The 26,277-nt window shown below is 36.6% G+C and overlaps 2 long non-coding RNA genes across 3 annotated transcripts in view; one reads left to right on the plus strand and one right to left on the minus strand.

Moving 5' to 3' along the window:
- Positions 1-26,277, plus strand: part of LOC147012872 (uncharacterized) — a 128,699-nt gene that overhangs the window by 92,574 nt on the left and 9,848 nt on the right. The window contains exon 2 of the long non-coding RNA XR_015051100.1: positions 9,902-9,990. This is a non-coding gene — a long non-coding RNA (uncharacterized LOC147012872). The remainder of the gene's footprint in view (positions 1-9,901; positions 9,991-26,277) is intronic.
- LOC147012873 (uncharacterized) overlaps positions 1-26,277 on the minus strand; it is a 107,421-nt gene that overhangs the window by 25,830 nt on the left and 55,314 nt on the right. The window lies entirely within an intron of this gene.

Consider the following 26,277-nt stretch of genomic DNA (forward strand, 5'->3'; position numbering starts at 1 on the left):
GCAAAAAGTACTTTGCAATGGTAAGTGGTCGACAAAATGAAAAGCAAAGATTGAGGACCTGAGGTGTGATAGACTTGTGTAAATTAGACGAGTATGGAAATCCAGCGTCTCCAAGCCAGAGCTGAATAAACAGGCTCTCCATGTTGGTTTTGATCTCCCTAAGTGGGTATCACAAAACGGTACACCCAGGGCCCGTTTTCCTTTCATGGAACAAGTAGTAACTTTTTTGCATGGTGGCATTTTCAGATGTTCTTTTTCATGATGATGTCAAGCCTGGTGTTGACTTAATGGTTAAGGTGGCTGGCTTAAGATCTTAGGTCCTGAGTTGGAGCCCCTATTGACTGTTGAATTAACACCAGGTGGGGTTTACTCAACCTGTCATCCTTCTGAGGTTGGCAAAATGAGTACCAGTGTTCTGGTAATAGACGGCACTGCATCAGCAGTTCAGCTGCACACTCAGAAAATGATGCAACTTGCAGTAACAGGCTGCACATTATAGCCATAATGATGCTCTGAAGCCTCTTTTAAGGATGGTTTTACACTGAACCAGGAGAAGCTTCCACATATTATGATCATACGAATTGTCTTACTAGAAACTTCGATGCAGGAGGCCATGAGGCCCATCAAGCCTTTGCTACGATTGTCAACCGATAGTTTTTTTGTCTATGCTCTGTCCTATATTTGCCAATTGTAAAGCAAGGAAGTAGAGCTTACAATATTAAGCCTTTGATATGGCTTGAATTTGGTTCAAACCAAATATGAAGATTATTTGCTGTGATATTTCCTGCTATTTGTTTCAAGTTCTCATTGAGCTATTTTTTTTTCACTCCATGTCCTGGTATGATGTTACATTTCTTTCTTTTCCAAGATGTCTTCCCCTTTTTGTTGTGCTTGAACTCAAACTGTGAAGTTCCCTTGATGACGTTGCAGTAGCATGTCTCCACTGTCTGGAAAAAGAAAGAGATAGACAGGAAGGTAGATAGGTAGGTGTATGTGTATGCATATATATATATATATATATATATATATATATATATATATATATATCTTCTTCTTCTTTCGGCTGCTCCCGTAAAGGGTCGCCACAGCGGATCATCCATATGATCCGCATAGTGATTTGGCACATGTTTTACACTGGATGCCCTTCCTGACGAACCCTGGTCGCCTCTTACGACACAGGGATCTGGTACACCTATTTTAACCGGGGTATACACCGGCCCAGTACACTGGTACTCATTTCGCCGACCTCGGAAGGATGACAGGCTGAGTCAACCCCCTGGTATATACATACATACACACATATGCAGTATATATATATATATATATATATATATATATATATATATATATATATATATATATATATATATATATATATACACATACACACACAGAGTGTTTCAAAAGGAGTGATGCAACTTTAAATGTTTATTTACAATGAAACAGAAAACCTCAGGAATGTGAACCAATATTTCTTGAAAACGTGGGATGTGGTATTTTCTTTCACTGATTGCTTTTGCAGTTCATCACTGCTCGAGTTAGTACAAGCCCAAGGTCTGAAATTGGCATTTATGCAAAATCCTTGTAATTGACATTCTTGATGTGTGCCCCTCTGTGCTTTAGACAGGCATTGATCCTGACTCCAAAATTCTGTCCAACTTTCCTGTAGGTCTCATGTGTCACTGATGGGATGTAGTCTGACACCTCCTACTTCAGACCATTCAGTGTGGCAGGGCAGTTGGCGTAGACAGAGCCCATGGTAGCTCCCCAGAACCAGTAGTCCAGATGGTTATAGTCTGGCCTATGGGGTGCCCATTCAAGAGCAGCACTGAGGGCAATGAGGCAGTTTCTGAAGAGATGCCGCAGGAAAGTGATGGTGTCACCAGCTGTGTGCAGGGATGCATCATCCTGCATAACCTAGGTCTTGCTGAGCTGGTTTGGGGTGACCTTTCGGGCACGATCAATATTTTAACCGGGGCATACACCGGCCCAGTACACTGGTACCCATTTTGCCGACCTCGGAAGGATGACAGGCTGAGTCAACCCCCTGGTGTATTAATTCAGTGGTCCAACGGGGCTTGAACTCAGGACCTTTTGGATCCCAAGCTGATGCCCTAACCACTGCGCCAACACCAGGCTATATATATATATATATATATATATATATATATATATATATATATATATATATATATATATATATATATATATATATATATATATATATATATATATATATATATATATATATATATATACATATATATATATGTATATATATATGTATATATGTATATATATATACATATATACATATATATATACATATATATATATGTATATGCATGCATAGCTGGATATATGGTATTTAGAAAGGTTGATAGGTATATAGTTGGGTATATAGCTAGGTAGATTGGTTGATAGATAGGTAGATAGATGGTTAGATAGATAGATGGGTTGATTGATAGGTCGATCAATATATGGGTTGTGACCTATGTTGATAGATGGACAGATTTATGGATAAATAGATGGGTAGGTTGAGAGATAGTTCGATAAATAGATCTGTACGATAGATACATAGAGAGATTGATAGATATCTACATAGGTAGATATATATTGGATTACCCTTGGGGTGTGTGTGTGTGTGTGTGTGTGTGTGTGTGTGTGTGTGTGTGTGTGCGTGCGTGTGAGTGTGTGTGTGCGTGAGTGTGTGTGAGTGTGTGTGTAGATAGCTAGGTTGTTATGTGTATAGATTGGAAGAGAGATAGACGGATGGATAGATATGTACAAAGGTATGTTGATAGATGGGTATATATATATATATATATATATATATATATATATATATATATATATATATATATATATATATATATATATATATATATATATATATATATATATATTGTTGCGAATTCGCACCCGCCGGCGTGCGAACGGCCACGTAACTCGAATCGCGGCACGTCGCCCACCGGACGGACAATTCTGTCGTGACCCTCTCGGACTAACGCCGGGAGCCAGTCACGGGTGGGCCTTTCGGCCTCTCCACGATCGTGCCAATTGGCCCCCCGTGTGGGATAGGGTTGTTCGCCAAACTCGACCTACCTACGTACCCACGCGGAGGGTAGACCGGGCGATCGCACCTCGCCGCAGGTCGACTCCGGACACGGGCTGCTTAAGCGATCCGTTCCGTACTATCAGGATAACCGAGCGGTGTTATCGTCGGCCTTGACGGTTACGATTAATTATCGGGCGTATTCAGCCCACTACCAACCCTTTACGTGAAGCAAGATGGAGATTCAATTAAAGAAAAGACGAAGCGAAACGGGAAAACAGTTCAACATGATGCACATTTATTCCGCGGCACACGGAAAGCACACATATACAATTAAAACAATTATGCACAAAAAGCAGATGTAACAAAAGAAACAATGACACAGAGATACTACCGAATAAGACCGACACACGGCAACACAACAGTTTTACTTCACCAGACTGGCGCCACACACACACACGTTTCCACAGAAACAAAAGAAAAGGCCACCTTCAAAGACAAGGGGGCAGACGGGGCCTGTGGGCCAATATTTGCGCGGGACCTGAAAGAGCGGTCAGGTCCAGGAGACCGGGTGGGTCCTACCCGCGTCTTTGTGATGAGCCGCAAATGTGGCAGCGCGGCGATGCCCCGACTTCGTGCTCCTTCGTGGGTTTCGTTGGCACTGCTTGGAGTGGGGTGGGAACGGGGCCCCCTTTTCGCACTATCTCAGCGCGGGGGAAAAAGGGGGGGGGGAATTGTTGATGCTCTGGGGAAAGAGTATAGCTGGCTTTCTTGGGTCCTGTGACGAGCGATTCCACCGCGACCTCGTCGCCGACCGCCGTCTTCCTTGCCTCGGACTCGAACTCCTCGGTCTCTTCCCCCAATTCTCCTCAGCCGACTGCCGAAAACCACCAGGACGCCCTCGCCTCCCGACTCCACTCCACGCTCCAAACTGACTCTGCCCAAAACTCTCTCCGCTCTTCTGCCACTCTCCGCTCTTCCAAGGCCGACTCTGCCCAAATCGACTCTGCCCAGATTTGCCTTGCGCTCGGCGCTTTATAGGCCGGCAGGAGAACCCATATGCAAATTTCTGGATCAGAACTAGCTCGGGGGCGGAGCCACGCTCGCCCATTGGACGGAGAAAAAGGGGCGTGAATCTCCCCTGATCCTAGAATTTGCATTCAGTGGGGAGAACAAGTATTTGATACATTGCCTATTTTGCAGTTTTCCCACTTACAAAGCACGTGGAGGTCTGTAATTTTTATCATCGGTACACTTCAACTGTGAAAGACGGAATCTAAAACAAAAATCCTGAAAATCACATTGTATGATTTTTTACTCATCAATTTGCATTTTATTGCATGAAATAAGTATTTGATACATCAGAAAAACAGAATTTAATATTTGGTACAGAAACCTTTGTTTGCAATTACAGAGATCAGACTTTTCCTGTAGTTCTTAACCAGGTTTGCACAGACTGCAGCAGGGATTTTGGCCCACTCCTCCATACAGATCTTCTCCAGATCCTTCAGGTTTCAGGGCTGTCGCTGGGCAACACAGACGTTCAGCTCCCTCCAAAGATTTTCTATTGGGTTCAGGTCTGGAGACTGGCTAGGCAACTCCAGGACCTTGATATGCTTCTTACGGAGCCACTCCTTCGTTGCCCTGGCTGTGTGTTTCGGGTCGTTGTCATGCTGGAAGACCCAGCCACGCCCCATCTTCAATGCTCTTGTTGAGCGAAGGAGGTTGTTGGCCAAGATCTCACGATACATGGCCCCATCCATCCTCCCCTCAATACGGTGCAGTCGTCCTGTCCCCTTTGCAGAAAAGCATCCCCAAAGAATGATGTTTCCACCTCCATGCTTCACGGTTGGGATGGTGTTCTTGGGGTTGCACTCATCCTTCTTCTTCCTCCAAACACAGCGAGTGGAGTTTAAACTAAAAAGCTCTATTTTCGTCTCATCAAACCACATGACCTTCTCCCATTCCTCCTCTGGATCATCCAGATGGTCATTGGCAAACTTCAGACAGGCCTGGACATGCGCTGTCTTGAGCAGAGGGACCTTGTGTGCGCTGCAGGATTTCAATCCATGACGGCGTAGTGTGTTACTTATGGTTTTCTTTGATACTGTGGTCCCAGCTCTCTTCAGGTCATTGACCAGGTCCTGCCGTGTAGTTCTGGGCTGATCCCTCACCTTTCTCATGATCATTGAGACTCCACGAGGTGAGATCTTGCATGGAGCCCCAGATCGAGGGAGATTGACTGTTATCTTGAACTTCTTCCATTTTCTAATAATTGCGCCAACAGTTGTTGCCTTCTCACCAAGCTGCTTGCCTATTGTCCTGTAGCCCATCCCAGCCTTGTGCAAGTCTACAATTTTGTCCCTGATGTCCTTAGATGCTCTCTGGTCTTGCCCATTGTGGAGAGGTTGGAGTCTGATTGATTGAGTGTGGACAGCTGTCTTTTATGCAGATAACGAGTTCAAACAGATGCAGTTAATACAGGTAATGAGTGGAGAATGGGAGGGCTTCTTAAAGACAAAACTAACATGTCTGTGAGAGCTTGAGTTCTTACTGGTTGGTAGGTGATCAAATACTTATTTCGTGAAATAAAATGCAAATTGATTATTTTAAAAAATCATACAATGTGATTGTCAGGATTTTTGTTTTAGATTCCGTCTTTCACAGTTGAAGTGTACCTATGATAAAAATTACAGACCTTTACGTGCATTGTAAGTGGGAAAACCTGCAAAATCGGCAGTGTATCAAATACTTGTTCTCACCACTGTATCTCGATTCCACACAGACGCGCCTGGAGGCGTGGCCAAACCGCCCCGCGCTTGCTGATTGGACGGATCAGAAGTGGGCGTGCAGCATTCCTGATCCGAATTCTCCTCGGAAAGGCCGCATTTTGCACTCGCGGCTCGGCGCGCATCTTGTACGAGCCCAGGACAGCCCGACGCTCAGTGCTCACAGGTGGTGCGGGAATGGCTGCAGAAGGAGAGAGGTGAAGGTGGTGGAGGGTTTTTGGTGGTGGTTTATGGCCATGGTGCCGTTTGGAATGGCGGTGATGCGATGTTTGCGGGAGCGAGTTGTGAAGGTAAAGATCGTGGCTGTTGGCGTTGTTGTTGTTGTGAAGCGGCGTTGTGGTTGGTGGTTGTTGTGTGATGGTTGGAGCGTGGTTGGTTCAAAATAAAGATAGAACAGAAAAACGGCTATCTCAAAGCGTCGCAGCCCGGATGGATCACATGAATTCCCTCTATACAACGGGTTTGGGGCTAACTACACATGTACTTACAGAGATATCTCACCTACGGGACCTGAATGGTGGTTTGCGAATTTCCACAACCGCAACACTATATATATATATATATATATATATATATATATATATATATATATATATATATATATATATATATATATATATATATATATATATATATATATATATATATATATATATAGTATTTAGATAGGTTGATAGATGTGTAGATTTATGAGCATAGATGGATATATGGTATTTAGATAGGTTGATAGATGTGTAGATATATATGTGCATAGATGGATATATGGCTCGATCGATAGGTTGATAGGTATATAGTTGGGTATATAGTTAGGTAGTTTGGTTGATCGGGATATAGTTCGGTATATAGTTTGGTAGATCGGTTGATCGGTATATAGTTCGGTAGATCGGTTGATAGGTACATAGTTGGTTATATACAGTAGTTAGGTAGATTGGTTGATCGGTATATAGTTGGTTAGATCGGTTGATCGGTATATAGTTGGGTATATAGTTAGGTAGGTCGGTTGATCGGTATATAGTTGGGTATATATTTAGGTAGATTGGTTGATCGGTATATAGTTGGGTATATAGTTTGGTAGATCGGTTGATTGGTATATAGTTGGGTATATAGTTAGGTAGATCGGTTGATAGGTACATAGCTGGGTATATAGTTAGGTAGATCGGTTCATAGGTAGGCACATAATTCTGCTTATGATAAAAACTGATTACACTTGGCATTGAGCATTTTCCTTTTAATTTCAGATTTTTGTTTTCCATCAGTGAGAGCGTTTTTCATTTCATGATAAATTCCACTTTTGGGTCGAAAAATAATATTGTGAATGAGATGGACAGCTGGTACATTGTACATTGACAATATGCCGGTACCTTTCGGCCTGCCATTAACGTTGGTTTATGCTGTAATAACCGAAGCAATTAAATGGGACCATTTCCCAGGAAAAATGTGTCCAGTCTGCCTTGATTCTTCTTAATGACATCACATGTAATCAGTTGTTTGTGGTTGACTGCCATTCAATTAGTCATGATGGTATTTGGTGCAAAAGCCCGTTGATTGTTCGCCATGGAGTCCACACAATTTGGAGTATCGGGCAATTTAACCTCTACCTCGTCCTGTATTTCACAAGTGCACTTTGACATAATTGTGCTGATAATAAAAACTGATGGATCAAAGGCAGCCATCTTTCGGGTTGTTTTCAGAGGGTAAGCAGCACATAAGTGAATAATGTCGACGGTATTAATCCCAACATATAAATAAGTTGAGTGACTTGAATGGCAGTGAAGTCTTCTATATATATTATTTACTCTCTGGGATATTGAGAAAGGGAAGAGAATAGAGGATGATTTTAGAGAAAGTGGAGGTGAGGGATGTTGGAGGAATGTAGGAGAGAGAGAGAGGGAGAGAGAAAGAGAATCGGTGAGTGTAGAATGGTAAATGGATGTTTTGAATAAGATTGGAGTACAATGGAGAGAATGGACATGAATGGCCTACTCTTCCCTAAAATACCTCGTCTCTTGCTCATTATCATCTCATCTTCTCTCATATTTCTATATCTGAGTTTTCTACTTCCACTTACAACCACTACTCTCCTCTTCATGCTGTGCTACATACTTGTTTCCTAATACACTTGTTTTGTGTTGACCCTTCTCAATCTGAGGTGTCTTGGGGGTCAGAGGTGTCAAAACTCCGCTCGATTTGCATCGATAGTGAAAAGCAGGAGAGTGTGTCTGTCTGTCTGTCCGTCCCCAAGCGACTCCCTCAGTTTTGGGGCGAGCCCCATCACACCTTCCGTGGAACGTTGTGGGGTCCCAGCCGGTGTCCTAAGATGGGTGGGAGGTTTCATAAATTCCTAATTACAATAATGATTTTGACTTTTGATCCGTACGAAGCTGCTCCCGAGTCGAATGTAACGTTCAAACAACGTTTCTCTTCATTTACCTTGCAAGTGTTTGTAACATTGTATTTTGGTAAATTGATGGTATAGTATTAATTTGGGATTGGAATGATACTGTCTGAATGAAAATGTAGAGAGATTGAGTTTAAAGCAGAATTAGGAAGTTATGCGAGGGGTTCCACCCATGACATTCATGGATTCGGCATTTGTAGTTTCGGCATTTTTACCCAAGTCCTTCACGACCGGTTGTCTAGCCCCTCCCATGCATATAATGGGTACATCGCAAGTAATTAATAAATAGACGACCCCTAAAAGTACAAGGTGCTTGTACATCACGTCAGAGAGTTGTGGTCCAGGTAAGGATTTAACAATCATATTTAGAGTGTGTGTTTGTAGGGTTCTTCCTCTTTTTCCATCCGAGGTATGAGTAGCCATTGCTAAATGAGCAAAATATTAATTTTGCCCAAAATGAGAGAGTTTGTGTCGGTGGGATGATAAGAGTGTTCGTGCTAATCCGAGTCGTGTATCCATGGGATAACCCCTGGGTCTGAACTCCAGGAGCAAATGGTCTGTTAACTTGCACGATCCACTCACTGCATTAATGCCCCTCCGAGCATCGGGCCTCTGTTCGGATCATGTGACACCATCTTGCACACAATTACTAAAGAAGACCTTGAAGACCCTTAAAAAATTACATCTTGAAGACCCTTAAATACCCAAAAGACCGCAAGGACCCTGAAGACCAAAAAGACCAAGAAGACCCTTAAATACCCAAAGGACCCAGAGACCCCAAACACCCAAACAATCCAGAGAATCCAAAAGACTTCGAAGATCCTGAAGACCCAGAGGACCCAGAAATAACAAGAGAAGACACAAGGAGAGACCAAAAAGACCCCAAAAACCATCAAGACTCAGAAGACCCTGAAAGACCAAAGAGAAAAGACCAAAATGATCGAGAGGACCCAAAGGATCCAGGTCACACTCAAAAAGGATACTTTAGGTTCAGACCCAAAGGACCCACAGGATCCAAAAGACCCCAAGGACCTAAAATACCTAGAGGACCCAAAAGACCCAACATGACTATCTCGGACCCATGGAAATTCTGCATAATTTAAAATGTGACTTCAGGTTCCCAACCCCCCCCCCCCACACACACACACATACACATACACACACACACACACACTCACACACACACACATATACACACAGACACACTCACACACACACACACACACACACACACACACACACACACACACACACACACACACACACACACACACACACACACACCCAAAGGTAAATAAATACGCAACGTTCAATTGACGTCCCTTATCCTTACTATAATTCACATACCGGTGTTTGTGTGTTTGTTTGTCGCGTGACTACTCCTACACTTCTGAGCCGATTGCATCCTTTGTCGGTTTTATATTTGCCTATGTTCTTGGGGAGGGGGGGAGGAGAGGAGGACACAAATTCTCTAAGTAAATGTGTCTCTTGTAGCACCACCTCCAGGCTTTCCCTGGTATTACAAGCCTCAACATTTACAATGCAATATTCCTGTCCCCACGTTTTCCAGTGTAGTGTCAAGGTGTTTTGAATTACAAGCAGTAGGTGTGTTTTTGCTTCATGCACATAACCTGGGGTGGTTTTTTTTTGCCTCTCCAGAGCTGTCAGCTGCCTATAGTATACACCACCCAAATCAGGGTATGCATCAGAAGAACGTGTTGCATGTTTGGAACATGCTCGTCCATAAGGTGGGTACTCTGCTCGGAATAATAAGACACATGACGATGTTTTCAACAACATATTGAAACCATTTGGAAGGTGGAGTATGCACATGAAATTGGTGATTGCCATTTTGGGGAGCATTTGTCTCAGGTGACCATTTTTGAGCAATTTGTGAAACATTTTAACTTGGTGGTCTTTCGGGAATTCTCATCGGAGCACTTATCTCTCGATGGTGTGATCCCAGCTTGGAATCCCTTATACCGTGTGGATCTGTCCATTCTTCACTTTCCCCCTGGTATTTCATGTAAAAGTACATTCCCAGGTAGCACACCTATGTGAGGTTAATATTGGCAATAGATCGGCAAAGGTCGGAACGGTCGCAAGTAGATTTACAATGTCGGTCCAACGTTGACAATATCATGTAAAAGCCATTAGATGTTGAGCCAACATTGGCCCGACGGACACAATTACGTTGGCTGTTTGTTTTAGTATTGCTGAATGTCATCTTCATGTCTTCAATTTGTGTATACGCTCTTCTGTGAGCCTTAGGCAGCATTGTACTCGGCTTCCAATTGATTATACAATGTAGAGAAGGACATGAGGGTGGGACAACCGAGTAAACACAACATTGAGAACGGAAAACAGTGATTGATCGACGTGAGAAGTCGAATGTGGTGGAGAGGAGGAAAGCAATAGTTGTTACATCAATACAACGATTTGAGATGTTGATGGGATAGTCACTGTGAATCTGCACACATCCCTTATCACGTGGTTTGCACACATTGAATTATTGAATAATTTCATTGCCAAACCGTCATGGCTCCTGGGTACCTGCTGTTGCTTGCTACTCTTGATGCTGCATTCTTTCATTTCGCCAAATGGTTGTTTTGCATCGTTAATGGGAACATCTTTGGAGGGTTGCAACAAAGTGTTCACTCGCAAACGCAACGTTTATAAAATGTTTGCTTTCCCAAATCTCTAAGGTATGTGTGGTGTCTTGACACACTCGGATCAATTTGACACGTCTGTGTGGTCTTTGTTATAATTATTTAACAGCGATATTTGGCTCATGGAGGAGCTTGCACATAAATCGCATGATGTAAGTCAGACAAGGATATGAGGAGATGTGAATTTGCTTTTAATTACAGGGGCATCATGAGATATGAGTGCACTTCTAATTACAGGGATATCGTGAGATATGAGTGTACTTTTAATTACAGGGACATTTGGAGATATGAGTAATTTTAATCACAGCGATATCATGAGATATGAGTGCACTTTTAATTACAGGGATATCATGATATATAAGTGTACTTTTAATTACAGGGATATCATGAGATATGAGTGCACTTTTAATTACAGGGATATCATGAGATATGAGTGCACTTTTAATTACAGGGATATCATGAGATATGAGTGTACTTTTAATTACAGGGATATCATGAGATATGAGTGTACTTTTAATTACAGGGATATCATGAGATATGAGTTTAATTTTAGTTACAGGGATATCATGAGATATGAGTGTACTTTTAATTACAGGGATATCATGAGATATGAGTGTACTTTTAATTACAGGGATATCATGAGATATGAGTGTACTTTTAATTACAGGGATATCATGAGATATGAGTGTACTTTAAATTACAGGGATATCAAGAGATATGAGTGTAATTTTAATTACAGGGATATCATGAGATATGAGTTTAATTTTAATTACAGGGATATCATGAGATATGAGTGTACTTTTAATTACAGGGATATCATGAGATATGAGTATACTTTTAATTACAGGGATATCATAATATATAAGTGTACTTTTAATTACAGGGATATCATGAGATATGAGTGCACTTTTATTTACAGGGATATCATGAGATATGAGTGTACTTTTAATTAGAGGTATATCATGAGATATGAGTACACTTTTAATTACAGGGATATCATGAGATATGAGCACACTTTTAATTACAGGGATATCATGAGATATGAGTGTACTTTTAATTACAGGGATATATAAGTGTACTTTTAATTACAGGTATATCATGAGATTTGAGTCCACTTTTAATTACAGGGATATCATGAGATATGAGCGCACTTTTAATTACAGGGATATCATGATATATAAGTGTACTTTTAATTACAGGTATATCATGAGATATGAGTGTACTTTTAATTACAGGGATATCATGAGATATGAGTGTACTTTTAATTACAGGGATATCATGAGATATGAGTGTACTTTTAATGAAGGCGATATCATGAGATATGAGTGTACTTTTAATGAAAGCGATATCATGAGATATGAGTTTAATTTTAATTACAGGGATATCATGAGATATGAGTGTACTTTTAATTACAGTGATATCATGAGATATGAGTGTACTTTTAATTACAGGGATATCATGAGATATGAGTGTACTTTTAATTACAGGGATATCATGAGATATGAGTTTAACTTTAAATTACAGGGATATCAAGAGATATGAGTGTAATTTTAATTACAGGGATATCATGAGATATGAGTATACTTTTAATTACAGGGATATCATGATATATAAGTGTAAGTAGGGTAAGAATACTGATTCTGGCTCACTTTTCCCCATGTAAATGAATGGGGGATTTTCAGCGATTCCCTTTTTTTTTCCCTAAAAATAAACCCCCTTTTTATCCCAAGGTATATTTATTTGTCTCCCCTTTTAACTTGGAGGTTGAACCTCATTGAATTGAACACCTGGGGGTTGAACAGCTCACTCATTGAACCTATAAAGATTTGTTCATTCTCAAATTCCTTCAATAGTTTAATTTTCTTTGCACAATAATCCCCATCTAAAATATTGACAAACAAAACATTTGAATCTTTATATTTTTGAAGATACCCCTTTTGTGCCATTACGAAATGATAAACTTCTCTTCATGCTCTTGTTTGACCACCTCCTGAGCCACAGGTTATTTTTTGTTAAGCCCCGCCCACTTTTCTTTAAGCCACGCCCACTTTTGCTAAGCTCCGCCCACTTTTGCTAAGCTCCGCCCACTTTTCATAATGTATTTTTCCTAAGCCACGCCCACTTTTCCTAAGCCCCGCCTACTTTTGCTAAGCCCCGCCCACTCTTACATCATTTCCAGTTCATCTCTGACTCACAAAGAAATAACTAGAAAATTACAGGATGTTATGGTTTTGAAAAATTTCCCAATGAAGGCTTGCCGAGGCTTGCCCAGGGAATTTCCAAAGGAAACCACACCCACCAGTCTTTCTCTATAAAAGCTTCAAACCCAGGCTCCATTTTAAACATTTGTTTTTGCTGGCAATGGTGTGCTGTGTGCTTGTCTGGAACTCTCTGTCTTGTATGGAACTAAACCTTCAAGTTGATGAACTGGATTCAAACCTCTTATCTGTTGAGGTAAGATTTTTATTTTCCTATTTTCAAACTTTGATTGAAGCATACTCATTTAATAATTAAATAACTTAATTAATACATTATTATTTTCTCTCACAGGAAATTGTGTCTGAAATACGAAATGAAAATACTGCTTTTGCTACAACTTGGGGGGAAATTGTTGGCTTGGTTGAAGACCTTATGAGCGACCAAGACCTTGGGTGGGATGACTTTGGTGTTCCTTGGAACTCTCTGTCTTGTATGGAACTAAACTTTCAAGTTGATGAACTGGATTCAAACCTCTTATCTGTTGAGGTAAGATTTTTATTTTCCTATTTTCAAACTTTGATTGAAGCATACTCATTTAATAATTAAATAACTTAATTAATACATTATTATTTTCTCTCACAGGAAATTGTATCTGAAATACAAAATGAAAATACTGCTTTTGCTACAACTTGGAGCGAAATTGTTGACTTGGTTGAAGACCTTGTGAGCGACCAAGACCTACAGAACGAGCAAGACCTTGAGTGGGATGACTTTGGTGTTCCTTGGAACTCTCTGCCTTGTATGGAACTAAACCTTCAAGTTGATGAACTGGATTCAAACCTCTTATCTGTTGAGGTAAGATTTTTATTTTCCTATTTTCAAACTTTGATTGAAGCATACTCATTTAATAATTAAATAACTTAATTAATACATTATTATTTTCTCTCACAGGAAATTGTGTCTGAAATACGAAATGAAAATATTGCTTTTGCTACAACTTGGGGCGAAATTGTTGGCTTGGTTGAAGACCTTATGAGCGACCAAGACCCACAGAACGAGTTCGTCCTTGATGACCCAACCAAAGAGTTATACCTTGGAGACCAGCAAAATCCTGAAAAAGAGTTTTACAGCAATAGTACTCATTGTGAGTTATCAAGACAATACCCACTGAACAAGTTATACGTTGATGAGCCAGAATACAAGTTTTACCTTGGAGACTCACAAATTTTGAAAAAATCAGTAAATGAGTTCTGCCTTGATGGTTTAAATAACTACCTTGGAGACTCAGGAAAAGGGTTCTGCCAAGATGGTTCTAAATATGGGAACTACCTTGGAGACTCACAAATTTTGAAAAAATCAGTAAATGAGTTCTGCCTTGATGGTTTAAATAACTACCTTGGAGACTTGGAAAGTTGGGGTTATTTTGAAGACTTGAAATGCTACCACTCTTTGGGATTTAAACCTATCAAGAAAGTTCTTACTCCCTCTTTCTATGTCATCAAACCTGAAAGCCTTAAAAGACAGAATTGGAAGAAGAGAAAAAAAAAAAACGTAAAAAAAATATATATATATATATAGGTGGAAATCTCATGTTGAAAAAGACTGTGTTGGGTGAGGATTGAGTTGGGGTTGAGATTTTGAATGTGAGGGTTGGGACACACACACACATACACATCAACAAACAAAAGTTAAGCCTTGACTATTCAGTTGAGGATTCTGTGTTTGGGGTTCACAGATGTAAGAACGTCCACCCCTTGACACACATTATATACTGTTATACACCTCGGACTTGGCCCTCGAGTGTCCACAACGGTGTATAGTAGGAGGGAGTGAAGCGCCAACCTATTGCTCCCATTGCACACACACACACACAAACAAAAGTTAAGCCTTGACTATTCAGTTGAGGATTCTGTGTTTGGGGTTCACAGATGTAAGAACGTCCACCCCTTGACACACATTATATACTGTTATACACCTCGGACTTGGCCCTCGAGTGTCCACAAAGGTGTATTATCTGCTTAGTTTTGTCTTTTGTAATTCCTGTGAATAAAATGAACCTAAAATCTCTTCCCCTTCCAAATCATATATTTTATAAGTCCAAGGAACTGTATCTATTACATCAACAATTTTAAAAAGTTCTTTCGTCCATCGTTCAGTAAAACCCTTTTCAAAATGAGATTTCCACCTATATATTCTTACGATATCACCAACTTTGAACTTAGGTTTTCTGACATTAATCTCTTTTTCATATTTTAATTTTGTAAATGTTTCTGATGGTTTCATATTTGTTGACGTGTGAATCATGTCATTATACTTATCCACAATATCCTGAATAAAAGATGACCATTGTTGTGAACCGAGTTGTGTGAATTTTTTATATAGTCTCTCTTTTAAGGTACGATTAAAACGTTCAACAACAACTGCCTTCCCTTCATTAAAGGTACTGTATAATGTAATACTGTTATTTTTTAGAAAATTCATAAATGTCTTGTTATAAAACTCTCTACCCTCATCAGTCCACAATTTTTTAGGTTTTCTCTTACTTTTATTAAATATCTGTTGAAAAGCTAACATAAGAGTATTACCTGTTTTGTTTTTTAAAGGGACAACCCACGCATATCTACTCCTCAAATCAATAACGGTTAAAGCATACTTGTACCCCTTATCATTATTGAGTTCAATCAAATCAGCAGACCAGATATAATCAACTTCCTTGGAATAAACTTTCCTTCTCTGAAACTTTGTGAATATTGGTTTATGTAATTCATCAGCTAATTGCTCTTCAGTCTTAATGGCATCATTAGAGCCTATAAGTTTTTTGAATTTCCAAGTCCAAGTTTCAATTTAGCACTAATCATCTTCTTCACGATGAACCTATCAACTTTTTCTCTCAAGGTTGGATTTTGTATCAGAGACAAATTATACAACATTTCTCTATCGCCTTCATGCTTTTCTTCCAACGTTGTGGTATTCCCATAATCAATATCGTGTCTCATGCACACTTCATCAACTCTATTGATTGGTTTACTCCAGGATTTAGGATTGTCTGCCTCATCTAATCTTTTATCCAAGTTTGTGCCTGGACCACAGAAAGAATACCCTGGAAGATGTAATTCCCCTGGTATTCCAGTAGTTGTAAATTTACTTCCTGATAAAAACTTTTGTATATCTCCTTAGAGTTTGTGTTTGGAGATAAATTGATTTTTTTTTGAACCACACACCGAACATATACCTTTTTGTATAACCCTGTTATTTTTACTTTTTATATATGAAATATTTTTAGTATTAGTTTTCTTTTTACATTTGAGACAATAACTCATTTATTTATGAGAAAAATTCCTGCAGAGTGCAAAAACCTTTTTAGTTTCCAACATGCACATTTGAATCTTAATTTTTAAAACATAAAGAATCCTTAGAAATGCCTTCACTCTCTCCTCCATTTATTTAAGAAAAAACGAATGAAAATGAATAGCTTGACGATGTCAATAGTCTTGAAGAAAATATTGCAAATAGACTTGTCAATTCTTTGTTTTCCTCCTCGGTGGGTTGAGTTATTTTCTGTAATACCACCAATCTTTTTTGAATCTCACTGGTTTCCATATTTTGATATTTATTCATTCTCTCTCTTTCCTCCCTCTCTCTCTTCTCCTTTTCCTCCTTCTCTTTCTTCTCCCTCTCTCTCTTCTCTCTTTCCTCCCTCTCTCTATTCTCTCTTTCCTCCTTCTCTCTCTTCTCCTTTTCCTCCTCTTTCTTCTCTCTTTCCTCCCTCTCTCTATTCTCTCTTTCCTCCTTCTCTTTCTTCTCCCTCTCCTCCTTCTCCTTTTCCTCCTCTTCCCTCTCTTCTTCAACTCCTTCCTCATCCCTTACTATCCTTGAATCGTTTACACCCCATAGAATATTATACATATATTCATCAGGATTTCTTGTTATTCCTGTATCCAAAATAATTTTTTTTACAACAGGAAACCAATAAAATTTCTTTTGAATTTCTAAAAGAGCCTTACCTTTTCTTAACCTCATAATTTTTTCATTATTTAACATTCTAATTAAATCTAAAGTTGTCGGTTTATCAACATCAGCATAATGCCAATCTTTTATTGAAAATACCTCATTCTTATGTTGTAGAACATATTTATTAAAATAACGAATACCCTTTTCTTGAAGGTATGCTTGGACACAGAAATGATAATTTTCTTGAAGCCTTCTTGCTGTCATTTATGTATTAGAAATATATGTTAGAATAATATTATGGCACGAAACACCTCCCCATCTTCCCATAGTTAAATCATTTTGTATTTCCTTACTTATTATATATAATCCTGTTTTTTCTGTTTTCATGAGATAAACAAGGGCAAAACCATTATTATATTTACCCTTATTAAATTCTTTTATTTGTTGTTTACTAATCGTGGCTCCACAAAACTCATTCTCGATACCAAGTGCATAATATTCTTCCTTACGAGACTGATTTAATTGTTCCAGGTCTTCGAGGTTAATTTTAAATGACCAATTATACCCTAAATCATTCATATCATACCCCCATTGTTCTATTCTCATACAAACGATACGCCCTTCTTTATAAAAATTTATTTTAATTCGAACTGTGAATTCTGTATGACCTGGAGATAATATCAACACTTCTGTATCTTTGGAATACACAGCCGTTTTATTTAAGTATATATATTGTGATAAATCGCTTAATCTCACCAAGTCATTCGCGTCAGTCGGGCTTGGATAATTTTTTAATGTATAAGCATTTTTCATGTTAATATTTTTGTTTATATTATATTTATGTCGTTCAGCCTGTGCCTTTGTATAATAATTTGATAAATCAATATCCAGTTCTTGAGATACACCAAAGATAGAACCATCTTTACCAACATAAGTCATTTATATTAGATTAAAAATAATATCATAAAATTTTTTATTTTTGTTGAGTTGAAATAACACATATAGACATAATTGACCACAACACTTGGAATTTAATTCTTGGACTTGAAATGTTTGATAAACACCATTCTGTAAGAATTTTATGACTTCAACAGGTGGTGGAAGACCAAAACTATCAAAATAATATTTGTCTTGACTATTAAAAATACAAACCCAATGAGAACCATTCCCATCATTATCTTCTAAGTTCATAATAATATTCTTTGTATGTTTCGGCACATTTGTTAATTCATCTCTCATACAAATAACCACATTATGAATTTTTAATTTCTTACAATATTTGGCAAGTTGTAAATTTGATGTTGTATTCTTTCCAAATTCTTTCAACCACTCATCAATGCTCATTTATTTATTAGAAAGATATAATCCATTACCTCTTTTCGTTAATTTTACACCTGCTTGTGCTATAGAAGAAAGCATATCTCCAACTAACAATCTCGCTTTATCAGGCAGACCTTCAAGTTTTTCAGCAAAATCTACAATTACACCACTTCCACTAATTTGTTTCTCCAACTCTTTGTTATGTCTTTCCAATTCTTTTTGAGCCTGGAGTTGAGCCTTCCTTTCGTTGGCAGTTTTCACCGCTGTTGAAATACCACCCGTCAATGCTCCAACCGCACTTAAACCAGCAAATAAAGGAATTAGAAATGGGAGAAATCCTCCACTCGTCTCTCTTATTGAATATTTTTTCAACATTGGTTTTGTCATTTTAATTTTAAGTGAGCCAGTGTCATTCAAGATTTTAACCTGTTCTCTTGTGAGCAAAACATCAATTCTTACTGCTCCTTTTCTCTGAATTGTATTAACGTTAATCGTACAAGGCTTTTGATTTTGAACACAAGATGATAGTTTATGAAGATTGATTTGATTAACATATACCCCAGTTGGTACTTTGCCACTCATTTATTTAACAAAAAATTATGTGAGACTAATCATCACACCATTATCTGTATTAATCTGCAATTCTGTTTCTTCCAAAAGCAAACAATATGTATCAACTTCTTCACTCTCTCCTCTTTCAATGTATAGGGAAGTATCCACGCGATTAGACTTTATAGTTTCCTTTTGAGCGCTCAGGTCAAACGCATAGATTGTATACAAACTTTTAAATGCTGTCATATCCAAAATAGGTTCTTTATTTCCATTACTTTCACACACCTTTTGGTAAGACTTGTATGCTTCAGCAAAATCATTTTTTCCCAATTAATTTCCAATCTATCTCGTGGATAAAATGTTCCATCTAGAGAAACGCGAAGTTGTTTCACCTTAGCATTATCACTCAATGCATTATTCTTATCAGTAGCAGTATCACCATCTGGCTTTTTAAAAATGATCCACAGATATCGTGGCTTTCCTTCCAGAACACCCAAATTCCACGTGTAAGTAGTTTGATTGAGTTTAACGTGTTGACATCTTCTTTTGAGGTATGATACACTGAGTGGTTTCTTTGAGTTAAGTCTTCGATTCAACATCTCTTCTGTTTTAAGATTAGGAGTATATTCACTGATATACCAACTCATCTCCTCAATTACAAATTTATTCTGTTCACCAAAAGCACTACCAACACCAAAAAGCAATCTATTTTCATTATCATTCCTTTGTAGTTGAAATCTAATTTTAAGACCATACAGAACTTTATCATAATCACAAAATCCAAATATACCTTTAAGAGGAACTGCCACAGTAAAACTATTTTCTGCTTTTGTATCATCATTATACATTCCTTTCCTTTGAATATATCCAGGGTCTGTGTTTGTTCCCGTTGACATATCAGGAATAAAACCTTCGACAGACCCCTTTCCCATTCTATCACTGAATGTATAGAGTGTAAATTTCATCATTTCAGATACAGCAGAGACATAATCAACCGCTTCAACTTCTTGTGTTCCAATATACAATCGTACACTATCAAACATTTTCCAGAAGAAATCATTTACAAGTGTAGCGTTTGTGTTATTCCCAGCCTTAGTGAATTTAAATTTACACAACAAGAAACTTTCGGAGAGATTCAAATAGGTTTGTTGATTATTTATTTCAAAACTTTTTGTACCATTTGTATTCCAGTCTGTTCCAGTTATTGCATTTACCTTGAAGTAATCTTCTTTTTTAGTGGAGTTTGAGATAATAATAGTATCATCCAAATCATAGATACTATCAATTGCTTCCATACTTGTATTTATTTAGGAAAAAAGATGTTAAAACTTTTGAAACCCTGATCCAAGTATTTGAATTATTTTCTGTCGTTCTTGGGGGGACAACTGAGTTTTACCTTTCTTAATTTCTTTTATTGCTTGTAATTTATGAGATTCCTTCTGAGCATCTTTTATACTCTTTACAGCACCTGCTACATTTCCCACAGCAGAAGCAGTTGAACCAATTAGGTCTTTATGTTTAAGAATAGTTGAACCAATACCCATGAGAGTATCAATTATCCCATCTCCTCTAAATTGATGTCCGACACGCCTTTGTCTCTTAGGTTTATAGTATCCTCTACCAAGATACATACCTTCACCCTTGTAGTACGGGGAAAGGAACATCCCATCCCCTGTAATTATTTTATATTTTCCCAACTCGTGTTTCCTCACAATAACCATCGTATTTATTTATTGAAAAACTTCACGTAGGTGAATTCTGATGGATATAACTTCTCCATTAAAAGAAATCACACGATTATCTTGGTCGGTTATCCTAAAATTTACTCTGTGTATGGTTTTTCCTGACACAGGTAGATAAACCAATTTTTTAGGTTCCATATTGAATTTATAACCAGTTGGGGTTGAGTATGCGCTGAATGAAAATATTGTATTTGTTTTTTTTCCATCATTATAAGCACCATCAATCAAATCACAGTGAATTAACACCGAATTTATTCCTGAGGATATTTGAATGACATTATCACTGTAAAACGTCCCATTAGTTTCAATCTTTTTTGAGGAGAAACCTAATAACTCTCTAAATGAATTATCAATTGTGAAATCAACCTTGTAGTTATTTTTAACTTTAATCGTTGATTTTGAAGTATGTTTTTGAATGTTTATAACAATATTTTTTGGTTCATCACCCTGTTCTTTCATAAGACGAGCAATTTCGGAAGATATTTGAGAAATCTCGTATGCTCCGGGTGAGACTGTTATCGTTTTGTATCCACTTCCTGGATTATAACTAAACTTGTCATTTTTCTCGGTTATATTAAATAAGGTATTATAAGTTTCCATGGACAATAAAGATGCCTCATATTCTTTTGTTGTGTCAAGTTGTAGTGGGTATGGGAATGAAGATGTGTGGTCGCTTGTTGTGAAATTAAAACTCAGGATTGTGCTTCTCATCTTATTTAATATGAGATAAAATGTCTTTATATTGAGATTTATTAATTATTTTCATGTTCATCAACTGGTCTAAAATGGCTGATGCTTCATTAAAACAATTGTTATTTCCAGCCTTCTTACTGCCTAACAACAATAACAGTCTATTAACTAATTGCGATGGGTCATTTGGAAGAAAACTAATACCTGAACCAAGGATACTTAAAGCCTGAATAATGTGTTTCTCCTTCTCATTCTTCCTACTTTTACCAGAAAGAATAACCTTATAATTTAGAGTGTTCAGCAAATCAATATATACTCTATCATCATTATTTTCCATATCCAATGGTTTATCAATATACTTTGATTCATCCCTCACAGTTGAACCTTGTCTTCCATCTTTTGTGAGAAGAAACATTAATCTCGGAGTTAGTTTAACAGGGGGTTGAGCAGAACTTAAGAACCTTAATTCATCATTAAATATCAATACCTTTTCTTGAACAAGATGAAATATTGCTGGTTGTTCTGTTGGAATGAGTCCTGCTTTGGTTTTTGAATCCGCTGAATATTCATTGTTTTGAATAGCATTCACAATATAATCAGGGGGTTGATTAATCTCTTCCAGTTGTTGAAATAAACCTTCATCATCATATTCTAATTCTCCTAAATGCTCTAATTCTTCCTCCGTCATTTGACTGAAATCTTTTAACATTTGAAGCTTTCTGGGAGTATATTCTACTGTGGGAACTGTGGAAACATCTTTCATTTTTTCTTGGGAAGTTTTTAAAAGTGGTTTAAAAAATTTCTCTTGTTTTCTTTCAAATGCTTCTTCGCCCGTTAGTTTCTGTCTGCGTTTCTTCTTTATGTCTTCCTGTTGTTTTACAACTTTTGAAACCAACTCTTGATGTTCCTTAAATCTTCTTGCTCTTTCTTTTGTATCCATTTATTTATTGTAAAATATCATTTAATGAATTGTAAAGATTAACAGGGAAATTTTCCTTTTCTTCATCATTCAAGTAGATGTGTTCAAATAAATCCTTTTCTTTAAATATTTCATCAAATTCTTTATTAACATTAATGCGAGTTGTAATTTCTTCTTCACTAATACTTGCATCTCTGCTTTTCATACGTTTGCGTTGAGTTTCTTCATCAACATCAAAACCGAATGATAAAATCTTCACTCCGCTCAGATATTTAATAATTTGTCTCGTTCCTTCTGGATTAGTTTCTAATATCCCAACACCACCAGATTTTAGTTTCCTTAACTCACTCTTACAATGTGAATATTTTGTTGTACCAAGAGAAACCTCCTCAAATATTTGTCCTTCATTCCTCAATCGCATATGTTCCTCCACTGAAATATAGTGATAATCTTCACCTTTTATTTCTCCAGGTCTTATTGCTCTAGTTGTTGTTGATACAATGCGTATCACGGGGTGTTTTTTAAGTAAATTTACAATATTCTCATTTGTACTACACAAGAACCTTGATTTATGAAAGTTTTTTCCAGAAGCAGATTTACCCACAAGATTTATAATAATAGTTGTCATTTATATATGTAATTGTTTATAAAACAAAAAATATATCCCTTAATATCTCATCTTGTTTCACAACAATATATTTATATTTTTCAGTCGTGTGCTTCATGTAATCCTCAAATTTCTTTTTACTACATAATGTAGAACAATTATCTCTCCAAAAATTATTGATATCTATTGAATTTAACTTGAATAAAATAAAAGTATTAGCATTCTTTCTGATGGAACGACGAGGAAGTTGAAAGTACGATTGACTAAGATAAATACAATTACAAGAAGAATGTCTCCCTCTTGTGTAGTAGCTGTCCATTACCGTTTGGTTTCTCTCATTAACACAATCATCAAAGATAACGAGGTTCTTTTTGATTTATCCAAATCTTGGGGAGACGGTATATCATCCGTATTATCACTAAGAATACAAGTTATAGGATTTGATTTCTTTTTACATCTCTGTGTATCACAAAATAGTTGAATTATATCTTCAATGTTATAATCATTTAGGTTTTTTTGACGTTTAAATAAACCGATTATATCTTCTTTTGAAGACCAGCATTAAAACCTTGTGAGAGTAGTTGATACTCTGGTTGAAAACTCGACTTTGTGAAAATTATTAAATTATCATAATCTAAAAAGTTGGGAGTGAGGAGCATTTTTAAAAGTAAGCAGGTTTTTCCACATCCACTTGAACCAACTATGAGACATCTTAATGAATTTGGGAGATTTTTATGGTTGTTAAATTTTATCTTATTTTCCCAAATAGGTAAAAAATCATTCATTTATATATTTGAAAAACAGGTTATTTAATTTATTATTGGCTTTTTTAGAAACTCTATATTTTATCCTAAGTTCAGGTTTAATTTCAAGATAATCCATTATTTTATTTATACAATATCTTGTGTTGATATTTCCCTGAAAATTACATCCATGAATAATATACAACAACAATCCTTTGAACATTTCTCTTATATGTTCAGTTTCTTCCCTTGTAAGGAAAGGTGTGTTATCACCCTCATACTTTACATTCATTTCTCTAATCAATCTTGTAAAGTAATTCATTTTTGGTGTAAATCTAAAAGAATTATTTTCCTTTTTATATTTTTTATTATCATTAATTAGAAGATAATCACAGAATATACATTGTTTATAGGCTTTTGACTCTGTGTTTAATCCCCGTCTTTCACACGCAGGACAATTCTCAAATTTGTCATATGGAGAATCAGGAAAGTCTAGCATATTTATAAAGTAAAACTTTACTTAAACTGAAATTCATCTATACTTTCAGTTGTATATTACCATCGATATCGATATACTTTTTTTCATTATCAGATTCAACGACAACATTTTTTATATTAAAGGTAATTTTAAAATTATCGTTAACTACTATTGAACGAAATGTCATTTCACCTGATATATTAACATCCTTTATTTCATCAGGATTTACATCTTTAGGGTTGTTAAAAAAAATACAAATTTCTCCTTGCATATTACAGATGGTCTTATCTTTTCTTTCTAAAGCTTCATCCATAAGGTTTTTGTTCTTTGATACTTTTTCTTGTTTCATTGCTTTTTCTAGTTTTGAATATATTACTAGAAGGAGAGGAGAAACTTTTGTTAGAGATACTTTAATTGATGTTCTTCCAGGTATACTGAAAGCCCTTCCACTGAAGGAAATTGAAGAACTCATATTATTTACCATAATAGTTTTTATCCAATAGTTGTTATATTTATCTTTGTTCAATTTTACATCCTTGACATATTTCTCAGTATCTTTAACAGATGAAGAGATTGATTGAAACTTGTCTTTTGTGTCTTGAAACATTGTATTTATTAAGTGAAAAAGTTGGAGGATAAAATGTTTTTAAGCACAGATTCACCTATAAATTAAACGAAATTTTCATCAAGAAAATTTTAGTTTAAGCAAAGTTTTATTCTATAAATATGGTGAATACAACGTACTGCGATGTTTGTAATCACGAATATAAACATTATAGAAAACACCTCCGAACCAACAAACACACATTTAATCTATTTCATCAAATATCTCCTCTTGAGTTGGAAAGAAAACATTGTGATATCTGTTCAAAGGATGTTTTGAAGAGTAGTTATAATAAACATCTTCAATCACAAAAACACAAGAAAAATGAGTTTAAAGTAAAGGGAGACTATTATATTAAAAACACTGATGGGGCATTTAAAGGGCATATAAAAATAAGGATTTTTCAATTTGGAGAACCCGGTCCATCATCAATAGCTGAATCAATTGAAATAGTGAAACCCAGTGTTGAAAAATTTATTAAAAAGACATTAAAAGAAATGAAAACTTTAAAGTTTTATATGGGAGTGAAAATGAATATGAAAAGACAAGATGAAGAACATACTCCTTATATGAGAACAGGTCTTCATTTTATAACATCATTTCAAGATTTTTTGAATAGTGGGGTTTATGAAGAACTATCAAGACAAGAGGAGGATGTTGATAATACAGTGGTAGGAAGTGGATTCAATATTAAAAAAATCATCTTTTTAGATATACACATTCTAAAATCAAACCCTCTTAAAGCTTCTTCTTATATTGAATTACCAAAAGAAATAAAACTAAAGAAGGCAGTTGTTAATATTAAGAACAATGATAATAAATGTTTTCTCTGGTCTGTTCTTGCTCACTTTCATCCACCAAAATGTAATTCAGAAAGAGTAAAACAATATATGAAATATGAGAATACCTTGGACATTAAAGATTTTAAATTCCCAATGCCACTAACAGATATTCCTAAATTTGAGAAAAAGAATAATCTTTCTATTAATGTATATGGATTAACGGATACAAACAAAGTTCAAATATTAAAAATTTCAAACAACTATAAAAATGAAGAAACACACATTGACCTTTTATATTTTAGTGTTGGAAAGAATTCACATTACACATACATCAATAATTTATCAAGATTAATCTCTTCTCAGGTATTCAGAACAGCAAACAAAATATATCCTTGTAAGCGATGTCTTAATTCATTTCATACAAAAGAACGATTAGAACAACATTCAAAATATTGTAGTAATCATAAATCAGCTGTAATTACAATGCCTAAACCTGGTGAAAAGATTTCTTTTGAAGATTATAATAAATCTATCATGCACCCATTTGTGATATACGCTGATTTTGAATGTATCCTTAAAAAGATAAATACTGCTTCTCCTAATCCAAAAGAACCATATACAAATAAATATCAAAAACATATTCCTTGTGGTTTCTGTTATTATATCAAATCATCTGTTGGAGAAAAGTATAACAAACTTGAACATTATCGTGGAAAAAATGCTTCACAAGAGTTTGTAAAACGATTAGAAAAGGATTGTATAAGACTCACTAAATTAAT

Source organism: Eptatretus burgeri, chromosome 14 (genome assembly GCF_056783735.1).
Source record: "Eptatretus burgeri isolate ZD-2024b chromosome 14, Ebu_testis_v1, whole genome shotgun sequence".
NCBI classification, from domain to species: domain Eukaryota; kingdom Metazoa; phylum Chordata; class Myxini; order Myxiniformes; family Myxinidae; genus Eptatretus; species Eptatretus burgeri.